Source organism: Mus caroli, unplaced genomic scaffold (genome assembly GCF_978045245.1).
Source record: "Mus caroli unplaced genomic scaffold, Mus_caroli_1 scaffold_3, whole genome shotgun sequence".
In the NCBI taxonomy this organism is placed as follows: domain Eukaryota; kingdom Metazoa; phylum Chordata; class Mammalia; order Rodentia; family Muridae; genus Mus; species Mus caroli.
Window position 1 is genome coordinate 45,838,701 of NW_028227258.1, and position 21,131 is coordinate 45,859,831.

The following is a 21,131-nucleotide window of genomic DNA, read 5'->3' on the forward strand; positions in this document are numbered from 1 at the left end:
GAGAAACTAAGGCAAGGAACTGATTAAGGAAGATACTGGAGTTTCATCCTCTGGAATCTGTAAGCACCTGCCCAGGCAAGTAATTCCTGGACACAGAGGCTGCATGGATACAGCCTGTCCACACACACATAGATTAGTGAGATGGTAGTTACAAGGAACATGATATTCTTTCTGTATTTTACAATTCAATACATCTTTTAAAAAACTTCTGAGTATATTTGTAATTTGTTCTTGCTGAGTACTTACAAATTAATTGTTCATAATCTAAATGTATATAAATTAGCAAAAACAAACATTTTAAACAATTTGCCTTTTAAACATCTGTGAGTGTAGTACTCTGTAACTATTTGTTGTTTATTTAAAACAGATTAGTATCACCAGCTATTGCACATTCCCTATCATTACAGAATAGAATGATCTCCAGCACAGCTGTCCCCAGCAATCCCCCCAGAAGCTTGTAAATTTACATCATTGGCTTCTACAACACAATTAATTTGTGCGTGGTTCCTAGCAGCAATTAGCAGCCGGCTCGAGTTTTAATGAAATAAACTTGTGATTCCCACAGGGACTATTTATAATGAACACTACAAAGCAACATGAGCTTCAAACTGTTTACATTAAGAATTGATTAATAACAAAGCCATTAAGCTCCATATTCGATTGCATATTGTGCCAATTTAAGGGATTCTGCTAATTAAGTAATCATAATCATTTGCATGTGCTATATCTAATTAACTTTTTATATCTCTTTAAGTTTTTCCTCCAGGACCAATAGCATTCAAGTGGCATTAGCAAAAGGAACATTGAAACCATTTCTTGGAATATTGTTTCCTGATAAAGTGGATTTCTATGAAAACACTTGGAGAGTCTAATCAGAGAAAGTGCTTGTTCAGGACGATTACTCTGGTATACACTACATTTGCTCTTGAGGAAATGGAGTAGTAACATTAGGTTAGGGTTAACAGGTCTTTTAACATATATCTATGTAAATGAAGTTCGGAACTTGCTTTAAAACTTCTGAAAAAACTTTAAATGTAGAGTTTTAATGCCTGAGATCACTGTATTCACTGTATTGGTCTATTCTTTATTTATGATATTTAGAAGTTTACATGTGTACCTAGGAAAATAAGTGATGATTTTTATTTCACGAGAAGGATGACACATTCAGAGTAGTCCCACCCTCACAAATAAAGCTTATAATCAATCACATCTTCTATAAGAAATTTGAAACTATCATTTTATTATCAAAAGGTAACTTGTAAAACTAAGTTAATTTTCAATAACTTTAAAATGTTGCAATGTCTAACTCTTTAAATATATTAATTATATAGTTTTGAGAATAATAGCACATAAAATTGGTTATTATAAATAAGACTTGCAGATTTGATTATTGACATTATCCAGTTAATTATATTTTAGAATCAATCTTGTTTTTGCTTGTTAGTTTGTCTATATCTGAATTTCTGTTAGGAATGAATTGCCTGAAATTATACTTACAATTCACTGAGAGTTGAATTTCATAATGGCTAGTTCAATTTATCACACTGAGTATTAACTATACTTGAAGCTTGGTTTTCCTAGGTCTCCATAGAAACTTTCATTACTAATTCAGAGATTTTAAAAAATAGCTTTATCATCATTTTCAAATGAGAAAGTAAAAAGTAAAGTATTAAGTAATTTCTCAAAGTTAAAAAAGGACAAAATCAAACAGCAAAACTAATACTTTGAACAATTATGCATCTCTGAAATCATCAGACATTTTTATCAATACCCCTAAACTCTACTAAGGTTCAAGAAAGATGTAGTAGATGATGTAGATAAATGTAAAAATTTGAAGACGAGGGGAGTGCTGAGAAATGACTTAGACATGGCTTTTTTACCCATGTACTCAAGACAGTTTTGGTTACCTGCACGTGCCCAGTATAAGGTCAAGCCAGACAAAGTTCTAGCATTGATTATGGGAGGTGCTCTCCAGAAACTGCCACTTAATGAGGAACTACTGTCAGGTGATAATTTCTGAGGGAAAAAGGATCATTATTTTTTGAGACAGTGGCTATATATAGGTTTTTCATGCTCCAGTGGATTGACCCATACTCATGGGACTGTAACACTAGTTAAACTTAAAATATTGTCATGAAAAGAAAAGGTGAGAGGAGCAGGTGGTAGTGCGGTTATTGTGGGTATTGGAGGGCCAAAGAGGAAAATATGTTTATTTTCCATTTTATTATGTGTAAAACTATCTGTAAATAGGAAACACAGGGACCAAAAATAGATCAGTGATGGAAAGAAAGGCCATTCAGAGACTGTTCCACCTAGGGATCCATCCCACTTGCAGACACCAAACACTTATATGAGACTATTATTGATGCCCAGAAGCACTTGCTGACAAGAGCCTGATATGACTATCCTTTGAGAGGCTCTGCCAGCACCTGATTAAGACAAATGCAGATACTCACAGCCAAACATTGGATTGAGCCTGGGGACCACAACTGAAGAGTTAGGAAAAGAACTGAAGAAGCTAAAGGATGATTGCAACCCTATAGAAAGAACAACAGAATCAACTAACTGCCCCGCCCCACCCCAGAGCTCACAGGAATTAAACCACAAATCAAAGGTATACTTGGAGGGATCCATGGCTCCAGCTACATAAGTAGCAGAGGAGTGCCTTATATGGCATCAGTAGGAGGGAAGACCCTTGGTCTTTTGGAGCACTGATGCCTCAGCATAGGGGGATGCTAGAAGAGTAAGGCAGGAGTGAGTGGGTGGGTGAAGGAGCACCTTCATAGAGGCAAAGGGAAGGGGGTATGAGTGGGATGGGGGGTTTTGCAGAGAGGAAACCAGGAGATGGACAACATTTGAAATGTAAATAATTAAAATAACCAATGAAAAACTATCAATAAATAAACAAAAATGCTTGAAAGTCAATTCTGTAAATCAGTAAACACACACACACACATACACACACACATACACAACAACCACAACAAAACCTTAGCAGACTTACCAAGCAGTATGTTTCTAAAATATCTAAGGACTTATTTCTTCAAACCTTTACAATTATTATATTATTATTTATTGACAACAGTGAAGAATCTTTTGAATGTCTTACCAAAAATTATATTTTATATTATTTGCAGGCTTGATTAGGATAGTCATACAACTACAATTCATTCTGAACCTGAGCCATCTCTCTTTTGACCAAGAAAAAATATAACAAAATATAAACCTAAATCAGCTTGGTGTCAAATTTTCTGTCCTCTGATATTTCTTTGGGAGAATGATATTTTAAGATATAAGAATACTCAGTACTTTTAGACCAGTACTCTAGAAATGTCATTGATAAGATATGGCACCCAACAGTTATGAGACAGCTTTCCAGTCTCCAGTAAGATTTTAGAATATGTCTGAAGCCATTCTACTGCTGACTTTGAAAAAGTAATTCATTTCAAGTCAAAGGGTTAAAAAAAAGCCATGTATAAAATGTGTTTATTTTGTGTTGTTCTTTGTTTTTATACATTCATATTCATTTTATTAAAGATTTATTTTATATTTTCAGTTATATGTATTTGTGGATACATTTGTGTTTGTGTATGTGCTTATGAGTGTGGATACTCATGGAAGACAGAAGGTATTAGATTCTTTAGAGTGGCAGTTCAAGGTAGTTATTAGCTGTGTAACAAAAGTGGTCTGGACTGAATTCCAGAACCCTTAAGGACATTTTTCCGACCATACATCAACAGATTCGAGGAAGGTCTACATTATTAGACCTAAGTTGTAAAGCAGCTACAAGATAGTCTTGAGGACCCAGAGTCAAGATTAAAAAACAATATGGCTAAAGAAAGTAACTCAAAGTGTGTCATCTCACATTCAGTGGGAATGTTTAGATTTTGTGATGTGTTTCAGAATTTCTTTCAGATTATAAAGCAAGTTGTGGGTCAATAGAGATAGTTTATGGCATAACAGTTAACAGCATGGATCATTATTGCAAGTGTCAGTGTCTAGTTCCCAGTACCCATGCCCAGTGTCTTACAGCCACCAGTAACTTTATCTCCAGGGTATTTGCATTCTGCCTTAGTTATAGTTCCTATTGCTGTGAAGAGGCACATGACCATGACTACACTTATAAAGATACATTTAACTAGGGATATTTTACAGCTTCAGAGGTTTACTCTATTATCACGATAGAAAGCACGGTAGCATGCAGGCAGACATGATGCTGAGAGTTCTACATCTTGATCTGCATGTACAGGAAAAGGGCTGGTTTGTACTTCTAAGACCTCAAAGCCCTCCTCACAGTGACAGACTTCTTCCAGCAGGATATGCCTATTCTAAAGTGGCCATACCTCCTAATAGTGACATGGGGTTATTCCTATTCAGTCCACCACATTCTACTCTCTGGTATCCATAATATAATGTATTTAATCTAACTTTACATGTTGCCATATTCAGTAACAGTGTAAAAATTCAAAGTCCAAACTTCAAAGTCTCTTCTTAGCCTCATGCAATCACTTAACAATAATCCCCTGTAAAATCAAAATAAAAAAGTGCATCACATACAACATATAACACCACCACGTATAAATTACTATTCCAAAATGGACGAAAAGCAACATGGTAAGGAAATACTGGACCAAAGGAAAACCAAAAGCCAGTCGGAAAAGCTCCAAACTGAATCTGATATCAAAGTGCTCTTCTGATCTCCAATTTCTTTTATTTTTGTTTATTGCTGCACACTTCTCTGCCTAGGGATGGTGAAACTCACTCCCTTTTAGCAGATGTCCTCATTGGGTATCCAACAGCTCTAGTATCTTCAGCACCTTAGGGTCTTTAGGGCAATACAGGCTTCACCTACAGATATACACAAAACAGTCACTCTGAGCCTCCATGTAGGAACATCTTGGCCATGCACCTGGCCTCAGTGGCTCTTCTTAGTATCTGGGGAAGATTCCCTAATCCCTTTCTTCTACTTTGACTCTAGATCCTCATAAGAGTGAACACTAATAAACACATGACCAAAAGTCAACACTAGGCTGTTTTGAGATTTCTTCTGCCAACAGAATTAACCCAAAACTCTTCATTTTAGCCTCAGGCAGACTTTTCCAGCAAGGTCAAAGAAAACCACATTCCTTGCCAAAATATCACAAGAACAGCCTCTAGTCCACATACTAAATTCCATCTCCACCAAAACATCTTGAGCCAGGCCCTCATAGTTTAAATCACCCTCAGTCCCACTGTCTTGCATGCTCCCACTAAGATGGCTGCTGATTGAGCCCTACTTATATCGTTCAACTGCTTTTCTAGTCACAAGTTCCAATGTCCACAATCCTCCAAACAAAAGCATAGTCAGGCCTAACACAGCACTGTCTCACACCCGGTATCAATTTCAGGCCTAGAAAGGGTTTTTATTGCTGTGAAGAAATCATGATTATGGAAGCTCTTATAAAGGAAAACATTAATTGGGAATGGCTTAAAACTTCGGAAGTTGAGTTCATTTTCATCACAGTGGGAAGCATAGCAGTGTGCAGGAAGACAGGGTGCTAGAAAAGTAGGTAAGACTTCTACATCTTGAATGCAGGTAACAGGGAAAGCTTGAGCTTTTGAGACCTCAAAGCCTGCTGGCACGATGACACACTTCCTCTGGCAAGCCCACACATGCTCCTGTGGGCCAAGCATACAAACACATGAGTCTATGAAGTTATTCCTATTCAAAGTACTACATAGCCCCTCATGTGGCCATCCTAACACACTAAATCACACAAACACTAAAATTTTAAAACAAAATATTTACAGGCAATTAGCATTATTTCATTCTTGCTCAAAAATTATATTCACAGACATAGTAATAAAAAATGAGTATACAGAATTACAATCTGCTATTCATTTTTTCTCATATCTTCATTTGATTTTAAGTATAAAATTAACGTCTATAATTTTACCTAAACTTCTAGGTAAAAATCATTTTTAATGATAGACAAGCCTGATTGTCTTAGGTAAAATTAATTCTGTTTCATTTCACAAAATATATTTTTAACGTTGAAAAGAGTTGTTTCTTTATGTTAAAAGTATAGAAAGTTTTGTCACTAATTCATTGTAACTGCATTTAGAGACATAAGTTTATTTATATAGAGAGTGAGAAATCAGAAAACATTAAACTCATATAAATTTGCGTTTGTATTAAAGTATTTAAAATGTCAGTTGTAATGAACTCACCACTGGTAGAGCATAAACCTCAGACATGTTTGCAATTGGTGTGCTGTTTTTCAACAAAACTTCTCTCTACCTTTACATTTATTTTATATTTTTATTTTATAAAATTTACAAAATAATAATTTCTGATTGCTAAACTTTAAGTAGCTTTTGACATGAATGATTACTGGATTTCAGAATAGAAAAGGTGTTAAAATGAAAAAAGATGCTTAATTATAATTATGCATGATGTGCAGGGTTATAAACAATATCTACATCATGTCAGAAGTAAACAGCGATCTCCCTCTTGTGAAAGGTTCACAACCTCAGCCGGTTGAAATGTGAGTGGCGTGGTAATTAAGTTAAAAGTTTGTCTGACATTATGATAGATTATGTCCCCACATGAACTATGGAATGGAAAACTGACCTTAGGAAGAAGGAAACATATAATTCTATAGAACACAAGAAAGAACGATGTTATTTACACTATTAGATTTATGACAACCTTTAAGTCTTTGTTATCCAAGTGTACTTTCAGAAAATTCACAACTGCCAGTTTCAAACAGAGAAGGGAACACAAAAAAAAAAAAAAAAAAAAAAAAACCAACCCTGTGGCATCTGTCCTTGTAAAGAAAAAATTTGATAATTGAAGGTCATACCACTGCTACTTTTTGTTGCTTAGGGTTTTTTTACTGTCTATTTTAAATATTTTAAGAATTATACAATGTCATATTATAGGTGGAGTTTATTTGTAGCATAAAGATAATTATTTGTGTATAAAACAGGTGAGAATATTTTTCACATAAACTTTACCTTGAATAATCAAGAAGATTATTTTTGATTCTTGTTTAGATAAGTCAAATTTATTGGTTGGTAATATTTCAACACTTATTTACATTAAACATTACACTGAAGATTCTTTTCCTCTGAATTCCATTTTTTAGATTTAATAATATTTTCAGAATATGGATGCTCACTTTACATTTGAACCTTTAACCATTGAATATGCCTTCAGTTCTTGAAGTTAACGCAATAAAGGTTAAGTTTATCTGTACTCTTCTTATAGTATTATGACAAATTTATCAACTTTATTACTTCTCAGTAGTTTCCCATTAGTTTCACATGATAATTGCTCACAAACCAAGGCTCAATTAACTTCTATTTTCCATTACTATCTGATAATCAGACTTCCCTACTTCCCTCTTATCAATTCCTTTTATTACAGTGTTGTAAAGCAATCTCAAATTCAACATGACCAATACAAAACACATTCTGCCAACCACATATTCCTTTATTTGTACTCTACTTCTACCTGCTACAACCAACAGTAAATTTCTCTACTTTTACTTCTAGATAACACTAATCAATTAAAAAACAATTCATTTTATAACAATATAGCTCTATAAGACTAATTACATACCCCATGAATTTCTTAAATTATTTAAGGCATACTATTTGCATATTCCTTTACATAGTTAGGTAGTTAAAACATAGTGGATACTTTCATTATAGTTATTACAAATGTGATCTACAAGATCCAACAAACCTAGTGTCAAACTCATATTTCTGTCATGTACTGCTTTCTGAAATCACCTGAAACATTTCTCAATGTGTCTTCCTTCACTGTAAAGACAGTCTCAATCAAGAACATCTCCTTTAGGATGATCAACACAGTCAACATGATGGCTTCATCTGAGAGGTAGGAAGGATTCCAAACTGAAGGTGTTTTCACTAATAGTGTTATAGTTATTAGTGATTCTTTCTCTCAGCTTTCTCAGAGAATTAGCAGAATTTTGCTATCTAACTTTTCCGGTACATGTCCTGCACATATTAAGAGGCACTGAATCTATATAGTTAGTATCATTCTGGCTATGGATACAGAGAACAAACATTTTTATGATAATCTAATTGATATTTTAATAGAATATTTATATTAGAAATGTGAAAATTCACATTCTTATTTTTAAATTCATAATTGAAAATATGAATCTTATAACAATTCAAAACTTAATACAATATTTTCAAATGCAAATATTCTCACATGTAGTTGAACAATAATTTTTTGAGTTGGATACGGTAAAAATTTCTTCAAGAGCTCATAATTTTTCTCCTAGATATAACAATAAAATTATAATGATTGGGGACCTCAGTTATAAAATAAGCTTATAACTTTTCAGAAGTTCTAGAACAAAGAATCTCTAGATGAGTGTTATTGTAGTGGAGATGGTTAGACTATTTGTCCGCGAGATCCAGTTTTAAACTCTATCAATAAAGTTGAATGGTATTTAACCTGTCCTCTTAGTAAAGAACTCATCACTTTTTTAAACCCTTGTCATATTTTTATTTATTTTTGTTATTATAATTTACATTACTACTTTCTCTTTCCTGTCCAATATGATATGAAATAAGGCACTTTTTCATACTAGAAACCTGCTCCTTGGTATTGTCACTTACAGAGTTGTGGTCATGCAGACTATGAAGGCCTTCCTGTTTTTCTAAATTACTGCAAAATTACTTATTTTTCCTTCATTTTTTCTGTCATTTCTTACTTACTGATACTTGCCAAGACCTAGGTATGCTTTTCTGGACTTTCTTTCTCTTCTGAAGTTTCTCACCTTAGCATGTGGCTGTCAGTAACTGTTGGTGACTGATTACAAACATCTTTTTTTTTTTCTATTGCTCTTCATTTTCTCCTCTGGACAGCAGCAAAATTCATAATTTGCCTTTCCTGGGATTTTTCTTTCAAACTGTTATAAAATTACCATTGACCTTTCTTCTGAATATACCCTTAAGTTCTAATTTTAATGAGACAAAGAACCCTGGGAAAAGAACCCATGTTGGCATCTCCCAAGTAATTTTATTTGAAATTTTCAGAAAATATCTGAGAAAAGAAATGTGGTCTTATTCAAGAACTCTATGCATTCAGGCCTTATCCCTATGTCATTGCAAGTTCATCATAAAATATCTGTATGTGAAAGAAATATTAGCTGTATGATAGATGCCTTATAGTAAGTGTCTCTTTTGTGCAGGTATTTAACTGGACTCCTGACTGACTGTCTTCTTTACCTTCTTGTGTTCCCATAGATTCCTTGTCTATCTATCCTGTGTTCTTTCTTTCCATTCATCATAACTTCTTTCATTGACTCAGAGCTTAAGCTAGTATTGAGTTCTCTAATGACCATGTTTTTGTTTTTTTGTTTGTTTGTTTGTTTGTTTTTTCATCTTGAAACTGTAAGAGCAAAAGTATGAGGTAAGGTCAATATGGAATTTATAAAACTTATGAAATGGAGCAGGAGTTGCTGCCAGATATCTAATGAGTCAATACTAACAAGTACATTGCCAGTGTGACCAAGGTTCAACCATGGATAAATAGTAACAAGTAGATTGGAGGTGTGACAGGTTCAATCATGGACAAATGTTCATGCTTCTTTTGATTGAAGTGTGATGAGGACATTGCTCCTGATTATTACCGGTATAGGAAAAGACAGAATTTCAATCCACATTTTTGTATGAGTTGATACAGCCTAGTGAAATTGGTTCCCACGTGAAGAATATGCCCAAAATCTAAAGCTGTAAGGTCTTTATTGGTTAAATCATTAAATTCAAACTCCCCAGGAAAACTCTTAGTACCCTTGATGATAATGCTAGATTATAACCTCAAAACTTATAAATCTTCATTTTTAGCCAGGTTATAAATACATCATGTGCAGTGACTCTGCAAGTCAATCCATATATATATTCATCCATTTATTCAACTGACATCTATTAATATTCATTAATTTTCAAAGGCAATTGGTATAAAGAAGCTATTTTTATATATTTAAATTTAGTGATGACAGCAGCACTCCTCATTTGCAGTATTACTTAGAGGATAAAAAGCTTAACTTGCTAAGAAAAACAGATAATTCTAATTCCAAAGGATGACTGATTGTCATAAGAAAGACTAAATTAATTTGATTTTATATTAAATAGCTATTGTAAAAACCTCTATAAAGTGTTACTATCTAATTTATAAAGATTTTATAATATTCCCTATTAGATCACATTTTCACTAAACTATTCTGAAGAACGACATAGAGCTTTGAAGCTTGGGATTGCTATATTCCAGTGACAGCACTGGCAAACATGCAACATATAGCATTGCTTATTGTACTGCAACAGAATGAATTTGTATCAAGTCCCTAAGTAATTTGCATGCTCTTTAAATTTTGAGAAACAGGGTAATGGAGTCTGCAAAAAAGTCTGGTCACTTTTCATAGGAACAGATTGACCATTCATAAAGATTAAGAGAAACAACATTGAAAGATATGTTAATGAGCTGAATTGTGTAAGCTGCCCCAAGACCAGAAAGGTATACTTTATATGCCTCAGTACAGGGGAACGCCAGGGCCAAGAAGTGGGAGTGGGTGGGTGGGGGAGTGGGTGAGGGAGCATGTAAGGGACTTTTGGGAGAGCATTGGAAATGTAAATGAAATAAATACCTAATAAAAAATCTTAAAAAAAAAAAGATTTAACTTCCAACACCTTAAATTTTCAATGTATTAGACATGGAGCCTTTCAAGACTGATTAGATTAAATAATGCTGGTAGAGTGAACCCTGTTAATTATGATGGTATCTTTAGAATAAAAGGAATATTAAAATGCTTGCCCCTTTTAAGTAGTGGTCACTAGAAGAAAGCAGATCCCACAGCATAAAGAGATCAGGACACACCAGTGGGGAGGTTACATGGGGAATAAATATCACAATACTTACTATTTCAATCCTTCAATGATCTGGGTTATTTGTTTGTTTGTTTGTTTGTTTTTGCTGCTGCTGCTGCTTTTTTTTTTTCTCTTCTTCTTTTCTGACTGAATCTTATTGCTGGGAAAAGGATCAAAGATGTCCAGATGACGCAATCTGTAAATCATCTTCCTGGGAGTTAGAAGGAAAAACAACCAGGATAAACGGTGACAAGGAGCAAAGTGGATGTACAAAGGATAATTCCCCAAGGGTTACTCATTTTTCTTCTAAATTTTTAGTAGATACCACTTTTTTGTTTTATTGGCAGCAATGATATTAAGCACTAAGACAGATATTAGAAGCCTGGAGGCCACTGAGTATGGGCCCTTCCTTTTTTTAACTCTCATCTGCCTGATGACAAGAGAAAAGAAAATATGTCCTTAAGATTTAAATTTCTGGAAATCAGTCTGGCGGTTCCTCAGAAAATTGGACATAGTACTACCGGAGGATCCAGCAATACCTCTCCTGGGCATATATCCAGAAGATGTCCCAACCGGTAAAAAGGACACATGCTCCACTATGTTCATAGCAGCCCTATTTATAATAGCCAGAAGCTGGAAAGAACCCAGATGTCCCTCAACAGAGGAATGGATACAGAAATTATGGTACATTTACACAATGGAGTACTACTCAGCTATTAAAAAGAATGAATTTATGAAATTCCTAGCCAAATGGATGGACCTGGAGGGCATCATCTTGAGTGAAGTAACACAATCACAAAAGAACTCACACAATATGTATTCATTGATAAGTGGATATTAGCCCAAAACTTAGGATACCCAAGATATAAGATACAATTTGATAAACGCATGAAACTCAAGAAGAATGAAGACCAAAGTGTGGACACTGTGCACCTTCTTAGAATTGGGAACAAAACACCCAGGGAAGGAGTTACAGAGACAAAGTTCGTAGCTGTGATGAAAGGATGGACCATTTAGAGACTGCTGTATTCAGGGATCCGTCCCATAATCAGCTTCTAAACGCTGACACCATTGCATACACTAGCAAGATTTTGCTGAAAGGACCCAAATATAGCTGTCTCTTGTGAGACGATGCCGGGGCCTAGCAAACACAGGAGTGGATGTTCACAGTCAGCTATTGGATGTATCACAGGGCTCCCAATGGAGAAGCTAGAGAAAGTACCCAAGGAGCTAAAGGGATCTGCAACCCTATTGTTGGAACAACATGATGTACTAACCAGAACCCTGGAGCTCTTGTCTCTAGCTGCATATGTATCGAAAGATGGCCTAGTCGGCCATCAATGGAAAGAGAGGCCCATTGGACTTGCAAACTTTATATGCCCCAATATAGGGGAATGCCAGGGCCAAAAGAATGGGAATGGGTGGGTAGGGAAGTGGGGGGCGCTATGGGGGACTTTTGGGATAGTATTGGAAATGTAATTGAGGAAAATATGTAATAAAAATAAAAAAAAATAAAAAAAAATAAATCTGACTGATAAACTAAAAAAAAAAAAAAAAAAAAAAGATTTAAATTTCCATATGAAAATGAGATGGTTGTTAAAGCAAAACTATTTTCCTTCCTAGTTCAGGAGAATAGAATCTAAATTCTATCTCTGGCACTCAGGGGTCTAGGCTAATTGAGATTGCTGGTCTTCCTATGGGGTCACCCTCCTCCTCAGCTTCTTTCAGCCTTTCCCTAATTCCTCCACAGGGGTCCCCAACCTGCATCTGTGTCAGTCAGCTGCTGTTTTGACTGCTCAGAAGACAGCCATGCTAGGCCCCTGCCAGTAAGCATACCATAGCATTAGTAGTAGTGTCAGGCCTTCAAGCCTGCTCTTGAGATGGATCCCAAGTTGGTCAGGTCACTGGACCACCTTTCCCTCAGTCCCTTCTCCAATTTTGTTCCTGCAGGGCTGTTTTGTTTTGTTTTTTGTTTTTTGTTTTTCTTCTTTTACAGGGGCAATTATGAGTTAGATTTTTTGACTGTGGGATGGTAACCTCATCTCTGCACTTGATGTCCTGTTTTCTATTGGTAGTGTACTCTACAAATTGCCTATCCCTATTATAGGGTATTTCATCTAAGGCCAGGTCTCTCATACTTTCTAGAGGGGCCAACCACCTACCATCCCCCTACCCATGAGGTTCCATATTTCCATTCATTCTGCTGGCCCTGAGCGCCTCTCTCCTGTCCTCCTATACCTCATCATGCTCTCCTTTCTCCTCCCCCTCCTCTCTCCCACCCAGATCCCTCCCTCTGCCTCCTGTGATATCTTACTTTCCTCCCAAGTAGAACTGAAACATCCTTACCTGGGTCCTTCTGCTTGTTAACCTCCTTGAGTTTTGAGGATTGTATCCTAGTTATTCTGTAATTTTTTTTGTCTAATAGCCACTTATTAATGAGTACATACAATGCATGCCCTTTTGGGTCTGAGTTACCTCACTCAGGATGATATTTTCTAGTTTCATCCATTTGTCTGCAAAACTCTTAATGTCCCCATTTTTAATAGCTGAATAGCATTCTATTGTGTAAATTAACCACATTTTCTGTATCCATTCTTCCATTGTGGGACATCTGGGTTGTGTTTAGCTTCTGACTGTCACAGATAAGGCCACTATGAACATAATAGATCACATTCCCCTATGGCATGGTAAGGCAACTTTTGGGGATACATCCAAGAATGGTATGGCTAGGTCTTCAGGTAGATCAATTTCCAATTTTCGGAGGAATCTCCAAATTGATTTCCAGAGTGGCTGTACCAGTTTTCAATCCCACCAGCCATGGAGGAGTGCTACTCTTTCTCCAAATACTCACCATGTGTGTCACCTGAGCTTTTGATATTAGCTATTTTGATAAGTATAAGGTAGATAGTTGGTTATTTCTATAAGATGTGTCCCACTATTGCACCAGTATATATTGCAGGCAGCTTAGGATTTCAGGCTTCATGGTTTTAATGTGTAATATTAATTGGTAATTACTTTTCTCTTCTGGTCATATGTAACATACCTTATAGCACTATGAAGGCTACCCAGTAAGGGTAAAATTTCAAGTTGAGCACCAACTTAAGTTTTCCATGTTTGATGCCACAAGTAATCTGTATCTGTGTCTTTATCAATAAAGTCTTCCAGTGAAATTATAGAGCAATCAATAACTTCAACAGTATCATATGGATTTTTAAGGATATCTATAGGACCCCTTTAGACAATGACTCAAGCAGATATAAGCCATACCAATTACTAGGCTATAGATACATTTTGTAGTGACATGGCTGTTATGGAAAGAGATCATATCCAAAGACCTTTTAGATCTATGTGATCAGCTGGAATGGAAACACACGATATACCTATAGTCTTCTGTACTGGTTAGTTTTGTGTCAATTTGACACAGCTGGAGTTATCACAGAGAAAGGAGCTTCAGTTGAGGAAATGCCTCCATGAGGTACAACTGTAAGGCATTTTCTCAATTAGTGATCAAGGGGGAAAGGCCCCTTGTGGGTGGGACCATCTCTGGGCTGGTAGTCTTGGCTCTATAAGAGAGCAGGTTGGGCAAGCCAGGGGAAGCAAGCCAGTAAAGAACATCCCTCCATGGCTTCTGCATCAGCTAGCTCCTGCTTTCTGACCTGCTTGAGTTCCAGTCCTGACTTCCTTTGGTGATGAACAGCAGTATGGAAGTGTAAGCCGAATGAACCCTTTCCTCCCCAACTTGCTTCTTGGTCATGATGTTTGTGCAGGAATAGAAACCCTGACTAAGACATCTCCCTAGCTGAAATACGCCCTAAGTCCATACCTTTAACCCCTAACAATGAAGTTAAAGTTAGTTTGTAGAAAGGAATCGCCATATTTGAAAGGGATATCTAATTGAGGAGCAGACAAAGTGACAAATCATAAAAAGATTTGACAGAATGAGACAGAGGTGAGATACACCCAACTTTTAGAGAACTGTATCAGAAAGTAAAGCTATTTAAGAGTAGCATGGGGAAGAGAAAGTCAGGCAGTTGGGAGTCAGTTCAGTTTCACAGTCAATTCAACTGAGTTTATTGGGAGTTCAGTCAGATGGGAGTCAGTGAAGTGAGTGCAGTTTGTGACAGTTGATTTCAATCACAAACTCATGCAGCTCAGTGCAGGGCAGCAGAGGCAGTTGAAGCAAGAGAATATGAAGGAACTAAAAGTTTAAAGGTTAGAAGAAATAAGTTAGTCTGAGGCCAAGTAGAGTAATCCAGGCAGAAGCTGAGAGCAGTTGGATTGACTCAGTCAGTTTGATGAGGAATTTGAGCCATAGCATCTGAGTTGAACCAGGTCAGAAAGAACCACAAAGGATACAAAGGATGAGCTTTTTTTTTTTAAATTAGGTATTTTCATTTTAAACAGGAAGCCTCCAAGAAGAAAATTACATCAAGCTAATAAAACCTCTCACATATTAGCAGAACAAGATTGATAACAAAACGAAACAGGAAAAACATGTTAAGCAGGTAAGCTTTTCAATCACCTAGACAGGAATCGAACTCTCAGACCTACAAGAGGCATGCTAGGAGGCAATGAAGGATAATTGTCCCTTAATGAAATGACGTATTTCAGTCTTCCAAAAGTCCTTCCCTTGGGGAAAATAGTTCCAAACCTTCCTCCATGTAGCAGTGATGAGTCTGTCCACTTTTCTGATTTATGCAGAAAAATCTAGGTTTTTTTTTTTTTCCTTTTCCTATCTGTTTTGTTTGAGGGCTGGCAGAAGCCTGGAAACACTTTTCTGTTCACCTGGGCTTTGCTTTTCTCTGAAGCCTTTTCTTCCCTTCTGACAAGTGGCTGCTTTCTGAGTCCCACTAATAAACCACCCTGTTCTCTTAGACCCTAAATCAAAAGACTGTTCTCTCTTTCTGGCAGGCATTACTCTTTTCTCTTAACTTTAACAAAGTTGTACGTGATCTTCCTTTGGTTTCACTTTTACTTTGATTAATGTGACTTAGAACTCAAAAAAAGAAAACCCCAATTTTCTTGGTAACAATGATGATCCATGTTCAAAGAAATAGTACTTTTTAAAACTTAATTTGTGTCTCTCTGTGTGGAAACGTATTAATATGCTTTAGAGTATAAATTGAAAGTTTAACATATCTTATTTTATTTAAAGCAGTACAGCTGGCTGGAGGTAATTCTCACCTCCATTTTGACTGATGCAGGTACACCATGAGATGGCACATCTGACTGTACATTCTGAACTTGCAGCAGGAAGTCAGTGGTATAAACAGCTTTTTGGAAAGAAGCTGTGTTAAATCTTTCATAATAAAAGGAGCACAGTAACTGAACACTAACTATATCATAGACTTTTTTTTTTACTGCCAACAGTTTATGTTACATGTTGTATTGACAGACTTCATGACATGCCTCCCCAAAGTATCCTACTTTAATAGAAGAATTTGGTTGAGCTACAAGTGATCAAGGATCAACTGATGTAGCAAAGGCTTTCTGACCTTGTCATTCTTTTCTAAATTCAGATACTAAATTTCCTTTTGAGCAGGGCGTTCTCTCAATGACAGGAAGAGCAAAGCAACTCCTGGCATCCGTGGTGAAAAGACACAAATCTGAGCTTGCGTCCATTGACTTTATAAAAATAGTCCTTAACTTTAACTTCCCACAGATATATATGTGATCTATCCTCACAATTGATAATCCCTTGAAGCCCAAACCACAAACCATCTTTCTTTGTTAAAAATGGTCTATAAATAACTGTCCTGGCTTCACTTCAGCTTTGTCATAAAATATCGTGAAAAAAAGGCAACTTAGACAAGAAAGGGTTTATTTTACCTCACAATTCTAGCCGTAGTCCCAGATTAAAGGGAAATCAAGGTGGCAGGAACTTCAAGTGGGTAGTCTCGTCCCATTTACACTGAAAGGCAGACAGGAATAATTGCAGCCATATTTAGTACCTAGCTAGCTTTCTATATTCTTATACAATCCAGAGTGCCAAATCAGGAAATGACACCATTGTGGTTCCCCAAGCCTTCCTTTATCTATTAGTTTAATTAAGACAATCTTCCACAGATATTCCTAAAGGCAACTCAGCGTAGGTAATGCCTCAATGAGACTCTCTTCCAAAGTGATTTAGGGTTCTGTCAAATTGATGGATAAATATAACCTTTGAAGGTCTGAATTCAGGAAACTTGTAATTTTACTTCTTTTCTATGAGCTTGCACGAATGTAAATATTTTTATGAATTATTTGTGTTGGCACCTGTTAATTTTCCCTTCTTCAGTTTAATTTGCAGACTCCTTAATACCACTTCTAGGAGAAATGAGAAAAAACATATTTTCTTCATAATGTTATAAAGCTAGAGATAATTCAAACTGATTGTGGGACTCAGGTGAGATAAGTGTATTCATAAACTCTCACAAAATGCATATATTAATTTTTAAGAATAAAAGAATGTCTCAGAATATTTTCAGACTTAGAACAACCTAATAAGTGCCTTCAGTGTGACCTGATGCAAATTAAAGAACTGTTCTAAGTCTTGTCAAGTTCACACAATATCAGCATCATGATACACACAGAAGGTTTTTCTGAAATTATAGATGAGTTTAATTGGCAAGTGCAGTATAAAGAAAATGAGAGTAAAATGAGATCTGAAGTATTACCTCTAGTTCTCCACCTCACTGAATCTGAGCTGTCTCTGTTTTCTCCTCTTACGGTGTCTTTTATCATAGAGTACTTACCCCAGTAAGTAATTTAAAAACCTTTGTGTTTCAACTAAGCACCGGATCTATAAATATTACTCTCATTAGTCATTAAATGTCACTAATGATAAAAGTTTATTCTCATGTATTAATATTAAAATCTATACTTACTGTTGCTTAATGAAGTTATTAAATATAATGTCATTTAAGCCTGTGTATAAGCTATTTTGAAATGACATCTACTTAGTTTATACCTGGTTTGCAATACCAAAGAGGAAAAATGCATCTACTTTTAATTATTGGCAGTTCTTTCATAAGCTGGAACAGGAAAAAGAAAAGAATAGATTACAGTTAGGAAGATAACATGTTAACCACCTCCTGGGATTTGGCTCATACAAGAATGGTGTAAGAATTTGTGTTTCAAGAGCTATTATTAAATGTGTTGATAGAGATATTTTATTCTATTTTATTTGCTTATTTGCTGTGAAAGGTATACACACACACACACACACAAACATACAAACACATTCTTATTGCCATAAAGAATTCATTCTCCCTTAACACATCTCATTTTCCCTCCCTCCCTACAATCCCCCCTCTCTCTTTCGTGTGTGTGTGTGTGTACATTTCACAACATAGAAGAACTATGTCATCAGAACAGTTTGGGAATATAATCAAGAGATGCAGTAAAAATCACAGACATCCAGAATAAAACCATTTCCTAGCACACAAAGACAGGTGGTCAAGAATGGGATTGTTTTCCAAGATATGGCTAAATATTATGCATTTAAATGTGTTGTGATACAATGTAGGATCACAAATTTAAAGAATAATGATCTTCCATTTTATTCAGAAATTATAATGCTAAATCTTTTAAATTATTAGCATTTATATTAAGCATTATGTTGTGCTTGCATTTGAGGTATATTGTTTATGTGTTTCAGTTGTGTATGTGTGCACATGGTTACCATAATGCACGTGTGGCATTCTGAGGAGAATTTGTAGGAGTGGATTATCTGCTTGGTTAGCAAGTGGAAAAAGTAAGCTGTATGTATACATGCAGGCATGTGTGTGTATATATGGAGAGATTTCTTGTGTCTAAAATTTGTAAGATTTCCTGAAGGGGATAATAAGAAGAACTTAAACTGAGATCCTAAACCCTTTTAATTTCTTGAGTATTTTGGAAGATTAATTAATCTTCTTTTCTACTTAATTTGGGTGAAATGTAATGCAATTCAGTGGCAGTATAATATAAATTATGACGTTGGTAGAAATTAACATAAATACTAAATATTTAAATGAAAATTCTTTTGACTTTATTTTTTCTTCTCATCCTTACATCTTTCTGGCTTTGTGTTACCTACTCCTATGATTGTAATAGTTTAGTAACAGATAAACATCCTTATGAATCTATATCTGTACTAATTATGGAGTAAAATGAACTCCTGTAGCTCCTTAAAAGTAGTATTGCCACTTTCATTTATTCTCATCCTTCATGAAACCAGGAGCAGGTTCTAGCTCAAATCAGGTCCATATTACCCATTTTAGTGACAGAACAGATGTTTGGGGTGAAATTTACATTCTTGTCACCCATTTCACAAGTGTTCTCAGATTCAGAGCATTCAAATAAATTTATATTCTCTGTGACAATGCAGGTGACCCCATAGGATTTTATCTTTATTTCTGAGAGGCTTTTTCAATCTCCACTAACTTTTATAATGCCTCCAGGGAGCCTCTTTTATTGACATGTGTGTGTACAGCAATACAAATGGGATTGCTCTTCCTAATCATTTGAAAGTCGAAGCCAGCAAATACACAAAATAACAAAATTGCAGGCATGGATGCTTCTTACAGAAACACACATTTTAGGAATAAATGATATATTACTTTATATTTTGGATACTCATCATTTCTATGGTGAGATGTTTCCTTAAAATTTATATTAGGGGAAGAATGGATTTTTGCAATTACTTTTAGTTATCTTTTTCAGAAACAGAAGGTTGTCCAGAGGAACTGAAATATACATGGCTACATCTGCCTCAACTATTATGGGATTATAATAGATATAACTCCAAATACAATAATCCAGCCCTGACAGTTCAATAACTGTCAGCAAATAACAGTCTCTTTATTCTTCAGGTGCTTATACTTAAAAGGGATTTTATTTTATTACATATAGCTAGGGGTATAGTAAGGTTCCTAGGTGTCCTGTAGCCATGCCCACAGTCTAATCTCTATCTAGATTTCTGATCTAGAAAATTATTCACTAAAGATACTCTTCTCCTGTGATTTTACTTTGGGTCAAATAGATAATTAAAACTGACTCACACCTAAGGCAAACACTGTTAATCCTATCAAATGAGGGCAAAGATCACTAACATCAAATTATGGCCAAATCAGAGCAAGCTTTATTTTCTGTAAAGCAGAGCCAGTCTCACAGCTATTATACCCTAAAATGAGGTTCAAGGAAACATTCCTAAGCTGGTTTCCCATACCCTTTATGTAAGGAAAAACCATGAGGTTGGGCAGGGGTTGGGAGGTTGTTGCAAGCAAGAATATAGCACAGAAGTGCTAGCAGGCAGTTCCAAAGCAGGACACTGTAGGAAAGATTTAGAAAATCTTCTTGGAACATCTAGTTCAGAGGAACTTGCAGTCACATGAATTTAGGGTGGCCAAATTCTGAGTAACTGAAACTTAAGCTTTACAGTAAACAGTAAGAAACTTATTTAGCTAGCGTCTCAAGATGGCTCCTGATCCTAAAATGGAGTAAGGGTGGTTTCACACACCTCACAGGCTAAGTTCTCTGCCTAACCCTAATGCATTTATGGTTTTTATTGTTTATGTTTTCTGTCAACAAATAGAAATCTTTGATCCCAATTAAGTCTAGAGTATACATGTTAATTATTATTTTCTTTATGTTACTGATCTGGGTTTTGGTTATAAACTCATTCAGCTCCTCACTAGGAATCTCTATTAGACATTTTATTGGCACTTCAAACCAGGTATATGTTATAACCAGGTCAACAAAATCCTAGAGAATTTTCAATGCTGCACAATGCACCTAGTCACTATTTCCAATTGTCCTGTTTATTTCCTATTTTATCTCAGAAAATACTTGAAGAGTAGAAGGCTATATATCTCCCAGAATCTCTCTCTCTCTGACAGAGATTTAATTAAAACAAAATGTATTTGAAAAATGACAGATGCAAAAAAATTGACTTACTTTGTCTTCTGGAAAGTGGGAGGTATGTTTCCTGTGGAAAGAGACCTTTCCTCTACAAGGAATGGACAGTTTTATTAGCAGAGATATGATGTCTAAGCTGAGAGAAATCTAAACCAAAAAATTTTGATAAAACAATTGTTTGAATTTTTATCCTCTCTATGTACTTTTAGTAACTTTTAAATAACTATGATTTTAAACAAGCGCAGTTAGGCATTAATGTCTTTGTAGGGCTGGAAAGATGGCTCAACAAGTAGGAACATTGTTGTTCTTCCAGCAGACCTGAGCTTGATTCCCAGTACCAAACTGATTATTCGAAATGGTCTGGA